This window comes from Eptatretus burgeri, chromosome 4, assembly GCF_056783735.1.
Source record: "Eptatretus burgeri isolate ZD-2024b chromosome 4, Ebu_testis_v1, whole genome shotgun sequence".
NCBI lineage: Eukaryota > Metazoa > Chordata > Myxini > Myxiniformes > Myxinidae > Eptatretus > Eptatretus burgeri.
This window is the reverse complement of record NC_140964.1, coordinates 93,377,328-93,397,271: the sequence shown is the minus strand read 5'-3', so window position 1 is coordinate 93,397,271 and position 19,944 is coordinate 93,377,328. Positions and strand designations below refer to the sequence as shown.

At 43.1% G+C, this 19,944-nt stretch overlaps 1 protein-coding gene across 5 annotated transcripts in view; it reads left to right on the top strand.

Moving 5' to 3' along the window:
• The window catches only part of LOC147028687 (uncharacterized), a 170,837-nt gene that overhangs the window by 2,090 nt on the left and 148,803 nt on the right, over nt 1-19,944 (top strand). The window lies entirely within an intron of this gene.

The window sequence follows — 19,944 nt, the reverse complement described above, 5'->3', positions numbered from 1 at the left end:
TCCCAATGACGTAGGGACAAACTCGTTCAACAAGTGGACACGCCCCCTCCCAATGACGTGCAGGATAAATTAACCGAACAAGTGGACACGCCCCCTCCCAATGAGCCAATGGACAGTGTAAGTGAGGGAGGGGTTCATTACTGTCTCAAAAGTAAAAAAAACGTAAATCCCTTGCACCACGTGTGTCACCTTCTGGTAAAAGGCAAATCAGTGAAAATGTAATTACTGGAATTCCATGTAATAACAGATTTACCTTTCTGGAAGAAGAAAGTAATCCAGAAACGTCCGTTTGTTCAAACATTATCAATGAAACAATCGTATCGAACTTGCCAATCCCAATCAGTGTTTCCAACCTCACAGAGAGCATCCTCTCGTACAAGGACGTTCCTTATGGAGACTGCTCCCATATCCAACAGTCACAGAAGGAAGACAAACTTTTACAGTCTCTCTAACAAAACAATAAATAAGGCAAATAAGGACACTGAGGAAACAATGGAGGATAGTTTACATCCTCCAATGGAGAGTGACACTCATGATTCGAGCACCATGGCCATGTCACGGACAAGCTTGGAGTCCCCTCTCTTACATTCCGAAGAATCCCCAGACGTAACTGTGACGTAACTCCGCCGAAGAAGATTCTTTCAGTGAAACCGATTGTTGTTGGTCTTCAGACAGAGAAGGGAGCTGTTCAAGCATCGCCTTCCTGTTCTCCTTATTCACAGCTCTTTTTGCGAAGAGTTGAGAAAAATAGTCTTGTAGTTCATGCTTGATATCACTCTGGGAGGTAAACAAATCACCACCAGAAGAGTGCAAAGCATGGATTTGTTGAGATGTCTTGATCGTTTTTTCCAAATTGAAGAATCCTTTGTTTGGTGTGTCAAGTTGGATTTTTTTCGTTTCACAGTCGGACAAATGCACCGGCCGCCCGCTCTTTCACCATTTCAGCCAGAAGGGTCCTATTCTCCGACAACTACTGGACATTCACGCTAGACAATCCAGCTTTCTGCTCACAGATAAGTATATCGTTTTGTAAAGCAGATATCACACCAAAAGCGTTGTATGTGCTGTAAGAGCAGTATTGTTGGCAAAAAACATTTGATTTGGGACTTTGTGCGGTCCCACCATTGTCCTAAGTTCAAATATGAACCCTTTTGTGACTTGCATTTTTCCCATACCATTTTAAAAGCTTCTATAAAATGTGCACTTTTTGACGAGCTATGCCAAAGGCCTTGCACTGGGTGGATGAGACTCACAAGTGTTCCGATCAAGTTGTGGGTTGAGGGTGCAGTTGTAGTCACCCCCCAGACACAACAACATGGTTAAGTCAATGGTGCTTACAAACTCTGCCAACTTGTACAGAAAGGTACCTCTTTCAGAGTTAGCACTAGGAGAGTTTAAACATTTGTTACGTGAAAGTTGAAAACTTTGGGAGTTAGAGTGCGCACAGCAACGGACGGACGGACGACCGGTATCACATAATACGCCCTGATATATATGTATGTATATGTGTATGTATATATATATATATATATATATATATATAGATATGTATGTATATATATATATATATATATATATATATATATATAGATATATATATATATATATATATATATATATATATATATATATATATATATATATATATATATATATATATATATATATATATATATATATAGCCTGGTGTTGGCGCAGTGGTTAGGGCAGCGGCTTGGGATCCAAAAGGTTCTGAGTTCAAGCCCCGTTGGGCCACTGAATTAATACACCAGGGGGTTGACTCAGCCTGTCATCCTTCCGAGGTTGGCGAAATGAGTACCAGTGTATTGGGCCGATGTATACCCCGGTTAAAATAGGTGTACCATATCCCTGTGTCGTAAGAGGCGACCAGGGTTGCGTCAGGAAGGGCATCCGGCGTAAAACATGTGCCAAATCACTATGCGGATCATACGGATGATCCGCTGTGGCGACCCCGAACGGGAGCAGCCGAAAGAAGATGTATGTATGTATATATATATATATATATATATATATATATATATATATATATATATATATATATATATATATATATATATATATATATATATATATATATATATATATATATATATATATATATATCGGGCGTATAAAAATGGATTGGAGTTTTTTCAAGAATGAAATCTGGGGGTTGTAGTGTCGTAAAAATATGCCAAAGCATTGACATTATTATGTCAATGTCATTACTGTCTTATACCAGGGTTGCGCAAGGTTATTAATACCAAGGGTTCGCCTCTGATATGAGACTTGGCTAAGTAGTCCCTTCCATTTTAGTAACCGTCTCTCAGTTTTATTTATTAAAAATTCCCAGTTTTTTAAAACGAAATTTTGAGTGCCAAGGAAGACACAGGGATAAAAAAATTCCATCCCATGCCCATTCAAGTTGCTTGGGCAGGGTCGGAGGAGTCGCGCCATTTTGTGGACCAAGATAGAGAGCTTTGCTCTTTTTCCAGTTTACTTTGGTGGAGCTTTCCAAACTGAATTAATGGACACAGTGGACCAAGGCGGAGACATCCTCATCTGAATGGATAACTGCACAAAGATCATCCGCATAGGCAATTACTTTAACTGAGTTCGCCATTGGTTGGGGAAGAAAACCATGAAGATGTACCCGCAACCGAATGAGCAAAGGCTCGATTGCTTGGGAATAGAGAAGGCTAGACAAAGGGCAGCCTTGACGAATACCTCTTCTCGCTGGGAAAGGCTGACATAAAATATTGTTAACTTTAAGTACACTAAAAATGTTATTATACAGGAGCTGTATGTAAGAGATAAAAGTTCCCCCAAAACCAAACCCTTGTAAAACAGAAAAAAGATAGAGGTGATCGACAATGTCAAAGCTTTTTCCTGGTCAAGAAAAACCAAACCAACATTTTTTTCCTCAAGAGGTGCAGTTATCAATCATATCACGCATAATAAAAATACTGTTGTGTATTGTTCTTTTTGGTACACAATAGTATTGATCAGGGTGTAAAATTTCCCCAATCACAGGTCTGAGTCGGTTCGTAAGAGCCTTCGAGAAAAAATTGTAATCCGTGCAAAGCAATGATATAGGATGCTGCACGGTGGCTGAAGGTCACCTTTTTGGGGGCAAGGGCGAGTACAGCCCTGCGACAGCTTAATGGCAACAGATTCAATCATAGACCGTCAATCAGAGCTTCATGAAACTCTGGTCCCAGACGGTCCCAAAAGGTTTTTTTTATAAAGTTCTACAGGCATTCCATCTAGTCCAGAGGCTTTGCCTGTTGGTAGAGTGTGTAGGGCAGCCTGAAGTTCCTCCAAAGTTATTTCCTTGTCGAGTTGGAGACGTACAGATTCTGATCAGGTGGGTAGGGAAGAAGTCAGGGATTCCACAATCTCATCATCAGTGCTCCTGGCTTGGTAGAGTTCAGAGAGATAATCATTGAGTGAAATGCTGATGTCTTTTTGGCAGTGCGTTATTCTTCCTTCCTTCATCTTTCGTGAGGTTATCTGCTGACTTGTTCTTTTCCGAATTTCCAGTCCGAAGAAGAACTTGGAGGAAGTATCCAAGTAATACAGGTTTCCATTCGGAGACGGATCAGAGCTCCCCTGGCCTGCTTTGCCCAGCAAGAAGGGCTTTTTTCTTTGCCAGCAAAAAGTTGGTCCTTTCAGTATTAGAGGCTGAGTGGTTGATTGCAAAGATAGTATCTCTCTGGCAACCAGGGATTGAAGGGCAGAGTCATGTCGAGTTTGATAAGCTCCGTGTTGCTGGCAGAAGGATCTTAAGGCCCGGTCACACCTTGACGTTTTAGCCAACGTATGCCGATTTTTGAATTTTTTTTTTCTAAAACGCTGGCACACGTTGAATACGTTATGGGTAAGTTTTGACAACATTGAGAGCACGCTGAAAAACACTGCCATACGTCGTTGTACGCTGGCTTTAAACGTTGTACTTTTTGGTTGTCCTCAAATTTTTTCATGCTTGAAATTTCACGACGTATGCCGGCGTATGACTCACACGTTCCGCTACGCTGGCCACAAGTTGTATGCACGGTCTGCGATCGTTGACAGACGTCAACACATGCTACTTGTAAGTTAATCATAAGTTGAGACACACCGAGGTAATGTTTAGCGTAACCGAAACTTATTTCTAACCTATGATTAACGTGTTGTTGGCACGTTACGCGATCGTTGCCACACATCAACAGACGTTACTTTTAAGTTACTCATAGGCTGAAAGACGTCGGTATAATGGATCGTCCTTGCGTCAGCGTCCACGGCCACGTCCAGGACACTTATTTGCAGCATTCTTCAAACCTTTCTTCGGCATGACGAGGATGTTCACACTTCGATGTCTAGCTTGGCTATGATTCCAATTGTCCATCGGCAGCGTCTATTTAAAATAGTCGAGTTTGAGCGTTTTAACACGTTCAGAAGAAACGCTTCAAATTTCCAAACCCCAGCGTCAAAAAACAAAGGCGAGTGACAGCAATTTAAATCGTTCATTGTAAACAATGAAAATAGCTGAGTGGTACCCTTTAAAAGTCGTTGAGTGTAAAAAAAATCCAATTGTTGAGCGCAAGCGTCTACTTTCAATAGTGGGGTTTGAGCGATTTAGCACGTTCAATAGAAACGATTAAAATTTCCGACCGCCAGCGTCAAAAACAAAGGCGAGTGACAGCAATTTAAATCGTTCATTGTAAACAATGAAAATAGCTGAGTGGTACCGTTTAAAAGTCGTTGAGTGTAAAAAAAATCCAGTTGTTGAGCGCAAGCGTCTACTTTCAATAGTGGAGATGCAGCCATTTAAATCGTTGAGTGGCAGCCGATGAATAGCAAACCCTACGTCACCGGCAAAGATAAACTGCCGCACGATATGGATAAGTTAGGCTATCGTTGGGCATAGTTTGTGAACGCCGGCTTCACGATAATTATTCGTTGGTATATCGTATCTATAAGTAATCAAAGCGCTCTATGCACATTATTAGTTCATTGTGCATTTGTCCAACCCGTTATGAATAGACCTAAATCGTAAAAACAAGCCATAGCTCATTGTTGAAAAAGCCCCATAAAAAATTAGCCGCGAAGAACTTCGAACAATGGTGAAAAGATGTTTCCTACCCGTGGACACGTGGACGCAAGGACGATCCATCATAACCCACACCCTCCCCCTCACACTCACCTACTACTGTCAACATGAACAAACTACTACTAATACTAATACTGATACTGATACTGATACTGTTACTGCTGACATGGACATTGACTCAAAAAGGACTCGAAAACACTGTTGGGTTCCCCTTTTATGAGCAGCATTTTTATATACCAATTCCCAAAACCGCTGGGAACACGTCTTTATATGGCAGTTGTAAGCAAGAAACACGTTAATTTTTTTTTTTTTTGTCGACCGGAAGACGTCATTGGAATACGTCTACATACGTCGATGTGTGTTGGGACTACGTAAAGAATTGGTTCAAAGCACGTCAAACATAAGTTAGAAATAAGTTTCGCGTAAAAAAGACATTACCGCGACGTGTTTCGACTTATGAGTAGCTTATAAGTAGCCTTTGTGGACGTGTGTAAGCGTCCACATATCGTGTGTAAAACTTATCCCCATCGCATGCGGAACGTGTGTCGTACGCCGAGTACGTCCCAAAATTTTGAACATGTTTAAAATTTCTTGACGTACTCTATTTACTACGATGTATGATAGCGCACTTTAGCGTTCTACTTACGTATACCAAACTTACTCATACCGTATTTGACGTGCCCCAACGTTTTAGACACATTTTTCTTAGGTCGGCATACGCTGGCAAGAACGCCAAGGTGTGACCGCGATGTTGTCACCTCCATTTCTACGGCAGTTATGATTCGAATCGTTGTGCGTCAGCCTTTTAATAGGCTACGTCACGACATCGTCGGCGATGCGTGCAACGCGCTTTGCCTAAGTTAGACTATCGTTGGGCATCGGTTGTGTAGGCCGACAACAGGTTCAGCATTCGTTGGTATAAGTTATCTATAACACAACGAAACGTTCTGTGTCCATTACCAATGCGTTATACATAAGACCAAGTCGCTATGAATACGTCCGAATCTTTAAAAAAAACATCAAAAGTTCAACGTAAGCCAGCGTTTTACATACATTTTAATACGTTGCCATCGCTGGCTAAAACGTCAAGGTGTGACCGGGCCTTAATTTGTGCTTTGGCATTGTCCCACCATTGTACAAGACGGGGAAAGGAGTGTTTACGTTGGAGTAAAGTTCTCCAAAAAACATGAAAGGCATCAAGGAACAAATTATCCTTGGGGAGGCTTGCATTAAAAGTCCAGTTGGCAGCACCTCGGTTACGAATTCAGAGGTGAATGCGAAGTATGACCATATGATGGTCTGAGAAACCACTGGGGACGATACCAGTATGGGTCACAGTATTAAAAAATCATTATTAATCTAAAAACGGTCTAACCTTGCGATGGACAGAAAGCCATCTAAACACCGACACCACGTATATTGTCGTGTTGATGGATTACAAGTCCTCCAAATGTCAATAAGGGAGAAGGTTGTCAAAGTCCTAGCCAGGGGCTTAATGCTCGCTGGGTGAGGCTCTTTCCCATTGCGATCAATGGCAGAATCCATCGTGCAGTTAAAATCCCCTCCGAAACAAACAAATCCATTAAAATCTAAGTGTGTGAGGGATGTTTCTCACTGCACAAAAAAACAACTCACTCGGTGCATAGACATTGAGTATTGTGTGTTTAAACCCATTAAGAGTAAAGGTGAGTGAGATTAAATATCCTTTAATAATTTCATTTAAAACAACAATGAGATTACAGAGAGAGGGATGTAAATATATGGCTACCCCAGCTCTGGGACACTCGAAGCTGCTGAAGAACCATCTTCCTTTCATCATTCTCTCCCATTCGCTCATACAAGAGGAGCCACATCTGGTTTCCTGGAAGAGTAAAAATTAAATGTGGTTCTTCAACACAAGCTCCTTGGCTTTAGCTTTGCGTAAATTTGAGCGTCCTCCATTAATGTTTAAGGTAGCAATCGAGAAAGCCTTAGTGTGAAATTTTGAAAAAGACATCAGTCAATTGGCCGGGTTATGGACGCAGTAGTTTCGTTGCTTTCAAAACCCACTTCCTCAGACGAAGCATTGGTGGCTCAGTCATGCCAAACTGCTCAGACTGAAGGAGCAGCTGCTTTGCAGAGGTAATAAAACTGTGCCTGTCTGAAAAGGAATCTTGAATTTGAACATGTCTCTTACGGAAGGTGTGCTGTAAAAATTGTATGATCTCCTGGGGGCAACCGTCGGAAGACCCTTCTTCTTCTTCTTTCAGCTGCTCCCGTTAGGGGTCGCCACAGCGGATCATCCGAATGATCCGCATAGTGATTTGGCACGTTTTACGCCGGATGCCCTTCCTGACGCAACCCTGGTCACCTCTTACGACACAGGGATATGGTACACCTATTTTAACCGGGGTATACACCGGCCCAGTACACTGGTACTCACTTCGCCGACCTCGGAAGGATGACAGGCTGAGTCAACCCCCTGGTGTATTAATTCAGTGGCCCAACGGGGCTTGAACTCAGGACCTTTTGGATCCCAAGCCGCTGCCCTAACCACTGCGCCAACACACCAGGCTAACCATCGGAAGACCCTCTGGTTCCTGAAATAAAACTGGATCGTTCCAGACTTCAGTACTATCACCAGAGGCAATCAACGAGGCCCCGTCAGAGTCAAGGTCTGATTGGTGATGGATACTTGAACCATGCACCGTAGGTGGAGCAGGCATTTCCATTTCTGCTGGGAGGGAGAAAGCAGTTACCGAAACAGAACACACGCGCTCCACATCTGTAACGTCCGGAGTTGTCTGGAACGCAGATGTTTCAGCCACTTTGCTTTTGGTAGAGAGAGGGATCAACATAGGCTCACTTTCAACGTCGATGACATCAGCAACCACTGAGGTGGTCACAACTACTTCTTGGGGAACAACACCACCCTCTTGTTCATGCTTGTGTTCATCCTGTACATCCACTGTAGCTAGAACTGCAAATTTGTTTTCCGTTTCCAAAGCAGCGAGCGAACTGGCTGCATCTACATGAGAGCCGTGTAGTTTGCTCGATGGTGCTAGCTTTTTAGAAACGCTCACATTTACATCATGACCGTTGATGTTAGGACGCTTGTTTCTTTGGGAGTGAACGATGACAAACCCCTCGTCATCTACTTGAGATTCTTTAACTTCTGCATTTGTTTTCCAGGGCTGATTATGGGAGGTGTCTGCACGTTCCACCACTCGAGATGTTCTGCTCGTGCTTGGTTTGGGTTCTGCAGCTCCAGGTGCATAATTAGTGCTTGTTCTGGGCTCCTGGCATTGAGAGTCTTCATTAGGTTCCACACTTTGAGACTCACCACGAGGAACGTTTGGTTTCGGATATGCATTCTTTAAATGTCCATGCTCGCCACAAATAAAGCATGTCATCACTTCAGTGGCAATATAAACTCGGTAGCTTCGATCTTTATATTTAAGAGTGACAGCAGTACTAAGTGTCCGTGCACCATTCTTCAAAACAATATAACAGTGGCAGCGGAACAACATAATGTCTCGAACCGAAACTCCAGAACGCAAGCGTAATGGGATCATGGAAATCTGTGATACAACTCTCCCAAAATAACATAAAGCAGAGATAATCTCCTCGCTTTTAAAGAAAGGTGGAATATTTGATATAATAGTTTTCACAGCAAGTGTGTCCAAAAGACTCATAGAAACAAAAAGATCCGGCGGGAGAAGCAAGCCAGTTTCGACCGTCTGAGCAACGTATGGCTCTTCAGACAAAAATAGCACAACAGGTTGATTCATCTTCAACGCTGCGAGAATGTTTTCGAGCCCAATGAGCTCTCCGAAACCCATTTTGACATCATCAACACTGACTCCGTCTGGTGGACAAACTATGACCCCGTTCTTTGGAGTGAGTTCCTCGTACACACAATGATGCAAACGTACATTTGCCATGGTGTAAAATAATACAAAGTAAATTGAAGGATCAAGAAACCAAAAGCAAACCTGCCACAAGCAAAACTAGCAAGTGGAGGGAAACAAAAGATTAATATGAACGAAGTATTTCGCGAAGAAAAAGGCTAAACGGAGAAACGCAGCAAGTAGAAAAGCAGGCCCAAAAACCAGGAAGTCATGAACAGGCCTGCGAAACACTTACTGTGCGCACTCTCTTTCTCTCTCCTGTCTCAACAAAGAAAGGACACACAGGAGAAAAACTCACAACCACATGCAAGGACACAAGGGGAGCGAAAATGGGATCGGAAAAATACCAACAGGACACAGCACTCGCAGCTTCACTCACAGAGCCACCATGATGCCACACCCATGCACAACTCACCAATAACCAGCAGTGGGGAGGGGGGGGGGGAGAGAGATATATTGGGGTGAGAGAAAAAGAGGAAGAGAGAGAGAGCTCGAGAGGTGAGAGACAACTTTTATGTCCTTTTATTACAAACGTGTAAAACGCAATTTATAAAGGAGTAACATTTTTCAGAACGACACAAAAGTTACATATTCAAGAATACAAGTTACATCATGATAGCAAAAGTGATCAGTCTGTGATGAAGAGACCATTTTGAACAGTACAAAGTGCATAATTTAGAGCCAACACACTTTTGAAAATGCACATTTTGTTTATGAAAGTGTAAAAAGAAAATTCCATTTTAATACGGGCAAAAACGATTCCTTTAAACCTCGGTTTTTCAAACCCGGGGGCACGACCCCAAGTGGGGTCGCCGAGCAAATTCCATGGGGTCGCGGGCGCCCGCTTGCAGCGAAAAAAAAATTGTCTGTTTTCGATCGGTGTTCGCTTCTATGGGATGGAATATAAACGGTTCGTTCAAAGTAAGGGAACCGGCGCAACATGACACTTGGAATGGGATCCAGCCGATCTGCGGGCTTGCTGAGGCCTAAGTCACATTTGGTCTACAGCCAGGATATGGCAGCCGTACGCCCTCTGAATTGACAGAAACGTGTGGTGGCCGCAGAGTTTCTGCGGTGGCCTCAGGGTGGCCCTACGCCATTTGGCTATCTTTTACAGGCCGTAGGGGTCGCCGTGGAATTATAATGCGGAGTTATAACTTTTTTCATTTATACGTTGGCCGTAGCAATTCGACATGCGGTAGTTGTGACGTAGTTGTGTTCCACGTCGACCATACGGTGGGTTTGCATTATTCGTGTGGCTGCCGTAGTCTCTTATCAATGAAAAATGAATTTTGCCCTTAAAACCGAATACATTTTAAAAAACCGAACACAACGTAGCGTTCATGTTTGTTCCAGTGTCTCCCCCACCTGTTCGACCCGCATCTTCGCGCTTTGTTCATTCAGTTCGTCGGTGGAAGTCCTCGTGGAAGCATCTCTCATGTGTCGATCACTACTTTACCTCGTGTTTTCACCTTGATTTGTGGTTTTTTGGATTCGCTATATATATATATATATATACGAGATATCCCTTATTGTCGGGTTTTCCGTCTGTCTGTCTGTGTGTTTATGTATGTCTGCAACGTGAGGCTCCACAGCACGAACCAGCGAACCGATTTCTATGAAACTTTGCCAACAGTTGCCATATGGTCTGGGCATGTGCACATTTGAATTTCGTTGCCAAGCAACCACCCGTTGCTGTGCAGTGGCCGAAAAACCGCGTACAGTATTTTCAATACTTGTCCTTCAGTTTTGAATGTGGAGAAACGAGACTTCGGAATTAAACACTTCGAGATATTTAGAAAATTTTACTCGAGCCGATTTTTGATTGAGGTTTTATTTTTCAAATGGTAGTCCTTCAAAAATTGGGTGTCTATTTGCCGTCATTTAAGGTGTGTATATAGTGTTTGTAAGGAACTACACCGTCGTTCCACCTTCGATCTCTCCTCGATCCAAACGTTATTGACCAAAGTGAAAAGGATCCAAAATAAATGGAATCACCGGCATTTCTGTCTTTGTGGATTTCTAATAATATAATATGTTTATTTATTTCCGGAAAACGATTCCACGACCCACACACCACGTTCAGTTATTTATTTATTTACTGAAAACGATTCCACGACCCACACACGACCTTGAATTATTTATTTATTTACGGAAAACGATTCCACGACCCACACACCACCTCCAATTATTTATTTATTTACTCAAAACAATTCCACGATCCACACGCCACCTTCAATTATTTATTTATTTACCGAAAACAATTCCACGATCCACACACCACCTCCAATTATTTATTTATTTACTGAAAACAATTCCACGACCCACACACGTCCTTGAATTATTTATTTATTTACGGAAAACGATTCCACGACCCACACACCACCTCCAATTATTTATTTATTTACTCAAAACAATTCCACGATCCACACGCCACCTTCAATTATTTATTTATTTACCGAAAACAATTCCACGATCCACACACCACCTCCAATTATTTATTTATTGACTGAAAACAATTCCACGACCCACACTCCACCTCCAGTTATTTATTTATTTTCCGTAAACGATTCCACGACCCACATACCACCTTCAATTATTTATTTATTTACCGAAAACGATTCCACAATCCACATACCACCTCCAATTATTTACTTATTTTCCCGAAAACGATTCCACGACCCACACACCACCTCCAATTATTTATTATTTAGAGTGGGAGTGGTGTAGGAAAGTGGGCGTGGCTTATGGAAAATATTGTGTGGCTCAGGAGGTGTGGTCAAACAACAGCATTGAGAGAAGTTTATCGGGTTTTCCGTGTGTGTGTGTGTGTGTGTGTGTGTGTAACGCGAGGCTCCACAGCACAAACCAGCAAACCGATTATTTTTCAAATGGTAGTCCTTCAAAAATAGGGTGTCTATTTACCGTCATTTTTTATGAGTGCCAGTTGGCAAAATACGTAATAGGAAAAATCTCGCCAGGCAGAGGAACAATTGTATGTGAACCAATTATTTTTCCGTGGGGTCCTGTATAGTTGCAGAGGCATTTGACTACAAAACATGCGCCTTATCAGGATAAGCAGAGAGCGTTCTTTGAGAGGAAACTTCTTGCACTCAACAATACGCGTCTTGACAGAGAGGGTACATGCCATCAGACCAATTCTCGGGTATTGGAGGCCTCGTATCGAGTGTCGCTCCATGTTGCTAAGACTAAAAAGCCTCACTCCATTTCGGAAGAACTCCTGCTGCCATGTGCAAAGGACATGGTATCTCTGATGGTTGGGGAGGAAGCGGCGAAGAAACTGGCAGTTATACCCCTCTCTGACAACACCATCCAACGCAGAATTGAAGATATGAGTCTGCACGTAACGGCTCAGGTCGTACAGAAGATCAAGGAATCGCCGTGGCACGCCATACAGTTGGACGAGTCCACTGATATGGCATCGTACGCGCAACTCATCGTCTGGGTCCGCTTCATCAAGGCTGATAACTTTGTCGATGAGCCTCTGCTCATAAAACCATTGGACTCATTATCCTGATAAGGTGCATGTTTTGTAGTCAAATGCCTCTGCAACTTATTTTGTTTTGATAGACTCCGTAGAAAGTACTTCGAAACAAATCACACACTGAGGCCTCTGTGTCCCACTTTTATCCACCACGTAGTAAAATCCGAGGTCCAGAAATTTATCCTGGTAAGAACGTTCTCGAGATTTGCTGGTGGCTTGTGCTGCCATCACAAATCAGGTCTCGAGTCGTGCGTGGAGACGTGAATAGACGTTAATGATAGAGTCTGGGTCTGTGATGCTGTGGATCAAACCACTAATTTCCCGCCAAAATGAACCGCCCTTCAGGCCTAAGTCATGTTTGCCACAGCGGCCGTGGGGTCTCCAAAATCTACGGCCACTAGTAATTATACGGCGGCCGCAGTATTTCCACGGTCACACAATGTAGCAGTCACATATGTTTTTATTTTTGGGGAGCCGCATGGCGTATTTAGAAATTGTGGAGACCGAAAACGTGGTGGTGCCATACGGTCTTTGATTTGATGTCGCACGGTGACCTTAGGGCTTCCCTGCGGCGGCCATATAATTTTCAAGGCAGACGCAAGGTAGCCTCAAGGTGCCGCAAGGCGACCGCAGGGGGGCCGGCCCTAAGGCGAACGTGCGGCCAGACGGATGGTAACGAGTGGGTATATATATACCAGTTCTTTTTTTACTGAAATAAAAATATAACAATTCGGAACATATCAGTACGTGGTGCCCCCAGAATCCGAAGTGAATTCGTTCCAGGAGGCTGTTCGGATTGCAAAAAGTTTGATTCCCAAACTATTTTCCCAATAAGAAATAATGGAGTGAATTAATCTGTTCCTGGACCCTAAGAAAACCCACTTTCACGACACTTTCAACTGAAATTACCCATGTTTAAGGTAAAATAAGATGAGAAAATGACCTTCGGTGGCGGTGTATTGTATGTAAACTGGTACAATCACTACATCCAAAGGTTCACACAGGCTCGAGCTCCGGCCTGGGTTCCGATTGCTCGCGCACTCTGCGAGCGCTGCCCCCAGGGCAGCTCATCAAGCATGATGCCCCAGAACCACAATCACTTTCATCAAACGCATCGGGTTGAGGTAATCATGGATATTCCAAATTACAACCGGTTTTTCTGTGAAATTAAATCCTTTCCCGTCACACCACGTGATCGGATTGCTTTTTTGTTATTAATTAAAACACAAGATGAGTAAAAAAAATTTAAAAAAACACAAATCAAGGTGAAAACACGAGGTAAAGTAGCGATCGACACACGAGAGATGCTTTCACGAGGACTTCCACCGACGAACTGAATGAACAAAGCACGAACATGAGGGTCGAACAGGTGGGGGAGACACGTGAACAAACATGAACGCTACGTTGTGTTCAGTTTTTTAAAATGTATTAGGTTTTTAGGGCAAAATTCATATTTTCGTTGATAAGAGACTACGGCAGCCACACGAATAACGCAAGCCCACCGTACGGTCGACGTGGAACACAACTACGTCACAACTACGGCATGTCAAATTGCTACGGCCAACGCAGAAATGAAAAAAGTTATAACTCCGCATTATAATAATTCCACGGCGACCCCTACGGCCTGTAAAAGATAGCCAAATGGCGTAGGGCCACCCTGAGGCCACTGCAGAAACTCTGCGGCCGCCACACGTTTCTGTCAATTCAGAGGGCGTATGGCTGCCGTATCCTCGCTGTAGACCAAATGTGACTTAGGCCTCAGCAAGTCCGCGCATCGGCTGGATCCCATTTCAAGCGTCATGTTGCGCCGGTTCCCATACATTGAACGAACCGTTTATATTCCATCCAATAGAAGCGAACACCGATCGAAAACGGACAATTTTTTTTTCGCTGCAAGCGGACGCCCGCGACCCTACGGAATTTGCTCAGCGATCCCATTTGGGGTCGCGCCTCCGGGTTTGAAAAACCAAGGTTTAAAGGAATCGTTTTTGCCCGTATTAAAATGGAATTTTCTTTTTACACTTTCAAAAACAAAATGTGCATTTTCAAAAGCGTGTTGGCTCTAAATGATGCACTTTGTACTGTTCAAAATGGTCTCCTCATCACAGACTGATCACTTTTGCTCTCATGATGCAAGTTGTATTCTTGAATATGTAACTTTTGTGTCATTATGAAAAATGTTTCTCCTTTATAAATTGCGTTTTATACTTTTGTAATAAAAGGACATAAAAGTTGTCTCTCACCTCTCGAGCTCTCTTTCTCTTTCTCTTTCTCTCTCACCCCTATATATCTCTCCCCCCCCCTGCTGGTTGTTGGTGAGTTGTGCGTGGGTGTGGCATCATGGTGGCTCTGTGAGTGAAGCTGTGTGTGCTGTGTCGTGTTGGTTTTTTTCCGATCCCATTTTCGCTCCCCTTGTGTCCTTGCATGTGGTTGTGAGTTTTTCTCCTGTGTGTCCTTTCTTTGTTGAGACAGGAGAGAGAAAGAGAGTGCGCACAGTAAGTGTTTCGCAGGCCTGTTCAGGACTTCCTGGTTTTTGGGCCTGCTTTTCTACTTGCTGTGTTTCTCCGTTTAGACTTTTTCTTCGCTAAATACTTTGTTCATATTAATCTTTTGTTTCCCTCCACTTGCTAGTTTTGCTTGTGGCAGGTTTGCTTCTGGTTTCTTGATCCTTCATTTTACTTTGTATTATTTTACACCGTGGCAAATGTACGTTTGCATCATTGTGTGTATGAGGAACTCACTCCAAAGAACGGTGTCATAGTTTGTCCACCGGACGGAGTCAGTGTTGATGATGTCAAAATGGGTTTCGGAGAGCTCATTGGGCTCAAACATTCTCGCAGCGTCGAGGATGAATCAACCTGTTGTGCTATTTTTGTCTGAAGAGCCATACGTTGCTCAGACGGTCGAAACTGGCTTGCCTCTCCCGCCGGATCTTTTTGTTTGTGTCAGTCTTTTGGATACACTTGCTGTTAAAATTATTATGTCAAATATTCCACCTTTCTTTAAAAGCGAGGAGATTATCTCTGCATTAAGTTATTTTGGGACGGTTGTATCACAGATTTTCATGATCCCTTTACGTTTGCGTTCTGGAGTTTCGCTTCGACACATGATGTTGTTCCGCTGCCACTGTTATATTGTTTTGAAGAATGGTGCACGGTCAATTAGTACTGCTGTCACTCTTAAATGTAAAGATCGTAGCAACCGAGTTTATATTGCCACTGAAGTGATGACATGCTTCATTTGTGGCGAGCATGGACATTTAAAGAATGCGTTTCCGAAACCAAACGTTCCTCGTGGTGAGTCACAACGTGTGGAACCTAATGAAGACTCTCAATGCCAGGAGCCAAGAACAAGCACTGATTATGCACCTGGAGCTGCAGAATCCAAGCCAAGCACTAGCAGAACATCTCGAGTGGTGGAACGTGCAGACACCTCCCATAATCAGCCCTGGAAAACAAATGCAGAAGTTAAAGAATCTCAAGTAGACGACAAGGGTTTTGTCATCGTTCACTCCCAAAGAAACAAGCATCCTAACATCAACGGTCATGATGTAATTGTGAGCGTTTCTAAAGGCCCAGTCACACCTTGACGTTTTAGCCAGCGATGGTAACGTATTAAAATTTATGTAAAACGCTGGCTTACGTTGAACTTTTGATGTTTTTTTTTTTTAAAGATTCGGACGTATTCATAGCGACTTGGTCTTATGTATAACGCATTAGTAATGGACACAGAACGTTTCGTTGTGTTATAGATAACTTATACCAACGAATGCTGAACCTGTTGTTGGCCTACACAACCTATGCCCAACGATAGTCTAACTTAGGCATAGCGCGTTGCACGCATCGCCGACGATGTCGTGACGTAGCCTATTAAAAGGCTGACGCACAACGATTCGAATCATAACTGCCGTAGAAATGGAGGTGACAACATCGCGGTCACACCTTGGCGATCTTGCCAGCGTATGCCGACCGAAGAAAAATGTGTCTAAAACGTTGGGGCACGTCAAATACGGTATGAGTAAGTTTGGTATACGTGAGTAGAATGCTAAAGTACGCTATCATACGTCGTAGTAAGTAGAGTACGTCAAGAAATTTTAAACATGTTCAAAATTTTACGACGTACTTGGCGTATGGCACACGTTCCGCATGCGATGGGGATAAGTTGTACACACGATATGCGGACGCTTACACACGTCCACAAAGGCTACTTATAAGCTACTCATCAGTCGAAACACGTCACGGTAATGTCTTTTTTTACGCGAAACTTATTTCTAACTTATGTTTGACGTGCTTTGAACCAATTCTTTACGTAGCCTCAACACACATTGACGTATGTAGACGTATTCCAATGACGTCTTCCGGTCGACAAAAAAAAATAAATGAACGTGTTTCTAACTTACAACTGCCATATAAAGATTTTCAACAATGAGCTTGTTTTTACGATTTAGGTCTATTCATAACGGGTTGGACAAATGCACAATGAACTAATAATGTGCATTGAGTGCTTCGATAACTTATAGATACGGTATACCAACGAATAATTATCGTGTAGCCGGCGTTCACAAACTATGCCCAACGATAGCCTAACTTATCCATATCGTGCGGCAGTTTATCTTTGCCGGTGACGTGGGGTTTGCTATTCATAGGCTGCCACTCAACGATTTAAATGGCTGCATCTCCACTATTGAAAGTAGACGCTTGCGCTCAACAATTGGATTTTTTTTACACTCAACGACTTTTAAACGGTACCACTCAGCTATTTTCATTGTTTACAATGAACGATTTAAATTGGTGTCACTCGCCTTTGTTTTTTGACGCTGGGGTTTGGAAATTTGAAGCGTTTCTTCTGAACGTGTTAAAATGCTCAAACTCGACTATTTTAAATAGACGCTGCCGATGGACAATTGGAATCATAGCCAAGCTAGACATCGAAGTGTGAACATCCTTGTCATGCCAAAGAAAAGTTTGAAGAATGCTGCAAATAAGTGTCCTAGCCATGGCCGTGGACGCTAACGCAAGGACGATCCATTATACCGACATCTTTCAGCCTATGAGTAACTTAAAAGTAACGTCTGTCGACGTGTGGCAACGATCGCGTAACGTGCCAACAACACGTTAATCATAGGTTAGAAATAAGTTTCGGGTACGCTAAACATTACCTCGGCGTGTCTCAACTTATGATTAACTTACAAGTAGCATGTGTTGACGTCTGTCAACGATCGCAGACCGTGCATACAACTTGTGGCCAGCGTAGCGGAACGTGTGAGTCATACGCCGGCATACGTCGTGAAATTTCAAGCATGCAAAAATTTGAGGACAACCGAAAAGTACAATGTTTAAAACCAGCGTACAACGACGTATGGCAGTGTTTTTCAGCGTGCTCTCAATGTTATCAAAACTTACCCATAACGTATTCAACGTGTGCCAGCGTTTTAGAAAAAAAATTCAAAAATCGGCATACGTTGGCTAAAACGTCAAGGTGTGACTGGGCCTTAAAAAGCTAGCACCATCAAGCAAACTACATGGCTCTCATGTAGATGCAGCCAGCTCGCTCGCTGCTTTGGAAACGGAAAACAAATTTGCAGTTCTCGCTCCGGTGGATGTACAGGATGAACACGAGCATGAACAAGAGGGTGGTGTTGTGCCCCAAGAAGTAGTTGTGACCACCTCAGTCGTTGCTGATGTCATCGGCATTGAAAGTGAGCCTATGTTGGTCCCTCCCTCTACCAAAAGCATAGTGGCTGAGACATCTGCGTTCCAGACAACTCCGGACGTTACAGATGTGGAGCGTGTGTGTTCTGTTTCGGTAACTGCTTTCTCCCTCCCAGCAGAAATGGAAATGCCTGCTCCACCTACGGTGCATGGTTCAAGTATCCATCACCAATCAGACCTTGACTCTGACGGGGCCTCGTCGATTGCCTCTGGTGATAATACTGAAGTCTGGAACGATCCAGTCTTATTTCAGGAACCAGAGGGTGTTCCAACGGTTGCCCCCAGGAGATCATACAATTTTTACAGCACACCTTCCGTAAGAGACTTGTTCAAATTCAAGATTCCTTTCCAGACAAGCACAGTTTTATTACCTCTGCAAAGCGGCTGCTCCTTCAGTCTGAGCAGTTTGGCATGACTGAGCCACCAATGTTTCGTCTGAGGAAGGTGGTTTTGAAAGCAAGGAAACTACTGCGTCCATAACCCGGCCAATTGACTGATGTCTTTTTCAAAATTTCACACTAAGGCTTTCTCGATTGCTATTTTAAACATTAATGGAGGACGCTTAAATTTACGCAAAGCTGAAGCTAAGGAGCTTGTATTGAAGAACCACATTTAATTTTTACTCTTACAGGAAACCAGATGTGGCTCCTCTTGTATGAGTGAATGGGAGAGAATGATGAAAGGAAATGGTTCATCAGCAGCTTCGAGTGTCCCAGAGCTGGGGTAGCCATATATTTACATACCTCTCTCTGTAATCTCATTGTTGTTTTTAATGAAATTATTAAAGGATATTTAATCTCACTCACCTTTACTCTTAATGGGTTTAAACACACAATACTCAATGTCTATGCACCGAGTGACTTGTTTTTTTTTTTGTGCAGTGAGAAACATCCCTCACACACTTAGATTTTAATGGATTTGTTTGTTTCGGAGGGGAGTTTCACTGCACGATGGATTCTGCCATTGATCGCAATGGGAAAGAGCCTCACCCAGCGAGCATTAAGCCTCTGGCTAGGACTTTGACAACCTTCTCCCTTATTGACATTTGGAGGACTTGTAATCCATCAACACGACAATATACGTGGTGTCGGTGTTTAGATGGCTTTCTGTCCCTCGCAAGGTTAGACCGTTTTTTATTAATAATGATATTTTAATGTTGTGACCCATACTGGTATCATCCCCAGTGGTTTCTCAGACCATCATGTGGTCATACTTCGCTTTCACCTATGAATTCGTAACCGAGGTGCTGCCAACTGGACTTTTAATGTAAGCCTCCCCGAGGATCATTTGTTCCTTGATGCCTTTCGTGTTTTTTGGAGAACTTTACTCCAACGTAAACACTCCTTTCCCCATCTTGTATAATGGTGGGACAATGCCAAAGCACAGATATGATCCTTCTGCCAGCAATACGGAGCTTATCAAACTCGACGTGACTCTGACTTCAATCCCTGGTTGCCAGAGAGATACTATCTTTGCAATCCAACCTCTCAGCCTCTAATACTGAAAGGACCAACTTTTTGCTGGCAAAGAAAAAAGCCCTTCTTGCTGGGCAAAGCAGGCCAGGGGAGCTCTGATCCGTCTATGAATGGAAACCTGTATCATTTGGATACTCCTCCAAGTTCTTCTTCGGACTGGAAGTTCGGAAAAGAACAAGTCAGCAGATAACCTCACGAAAGATGAAGGAAGGAAGAGTAACGCACTGCCAAAAAGACATCAGTGTTTCACTCAATGATTATTTCTCTGAAC